Below are 1,172 nucleotides of genomic sequence, written 5' to 3'. Positions count from 1 at the left end.
GGTGGCAAGGGATGCTCTGTTTTCTTGGTGCTTGGGGGGGGGGGGTCAACAGTGGGAGGGCTTCTAATGTCCTGGCCCCACTGGTGGACCTCCTGATGGCACTGGTATTTCTGGCCACTGCGTGACAGAGTGTTGGACTGGATGGCCCTTTGGCCTGATCCAACATTGGCGTCTCTTAGGTTCTTATGAAGTTTGCCTAATGGAGTATCCATTCTCTCCCCACCCATTGGATCACTCTCTCGACAAAGGGATCCCTTCCTTTTATGCATGCAAACTCCAGGTGGGCCCTGGAATGACCATTGATCTCCAGACGACAGGAGCCCTTGGTGCCCTGGGTGGAAACGGCACAGGCCCGTAGCCAGGGATTTCTATGTCGGGGGGAACTGGGACACTGGCTAATAAAATAAAATAAAGGTAATTAACTTACACACTCCAGCTGGGCTGGGATGCCCAGAGGCACTGGGAGACTCGCCATGCCAGGGGTGCCTGGCTGGGTGTGTGTGTGTGTGGGGGGGTGTGCCAGCAACAGGGAGGGCTTACCTTGCATGTCTGGCCTGGCAGTGCCCGCTGCACCCAGCAGCAGCACCAGCCACGGGAGGAGGATGAGGGGTTTTCAGAGGAGCGTCTGCTGCTCCATCACTGCTTCCCACTGGGGGGGGGGGGGGGGCTAAGGAAGGGGCAAGCGCTTCTGGGACAAAGGGCAGCGGTGGAGGTGCCTGGCTCACTTTGAATGGTGTGGCCGGAGCGCTGCTGCCTCTTCCAGGGTCCCTCCCCTTGCCGCCTTGCCGCCCCTCCTCGAGCTGATTGGATAGCCCAGGGCAGAGCTGGGGGTGGGTGGGGACCAGGAGAAAGGGCACCGATGATCGCCTGTGCATTGAGCCAAGTACGACGAGCATAAGGAAACACACACCCCACCGTGGTTCTGGAAGCGCAGGGGGAGTTTGCAGTGGCCGCCACGTCTTGCCAGAGAGTCAGGGGGACTGGGCTGAAAGGAAGTCATGGGGCCCTGACAGGAAGTTGGGGGGCCAGGCCCCGAAATGCCCCACTGTAGCTACGGGCCTGAAACGGCAGCTTTGGAGGTTGGACTCTACGCAGAGGTCATTTCGGGGGGGGGGGGTGGGGGGGGTCCGCGGTTCCCCCGGGGGGGGACGGGGGGGGGGGGCCAATGAGAA

At 61.1% G+C, this 1,172-nt stretch overlaps 1 protein-coding gene across 1 annotated transcript in view; it reads right to left on the bottom strand.

The window, feature by feature from the left end:
* PPEF2 (protein phosphatase, EF-hand calcium binding domain 2) overlaps positions 1-1,172 on the bottom strand; it is a 59,252-nt gene that overhangs the window by 6,981 nt on the left and 51,099 nt on the right. The window lies entirely within an intron of this gene.

Source organism: Gekko japonicus, unplaced genomic scaffold (assembly GCF_001447785.1).
Source record: "Gekko japonicus isolate JY-2015 unplaced genomic scaffold, Gekko_japonicus_V1.1 scaffold565, whole genome shotgun sequence".
In the NCBI taxonomy this organism is placed as follows: domain Eukaryota; kingdom Metazoa; phylum Chordata; class Lepidosauria; order Squamata; family Gekkonidae; genus Gekko; species Gekko japonicus.
This window is presented reverse-complemented; position numbering and strand designations above follow the sequence as displayed.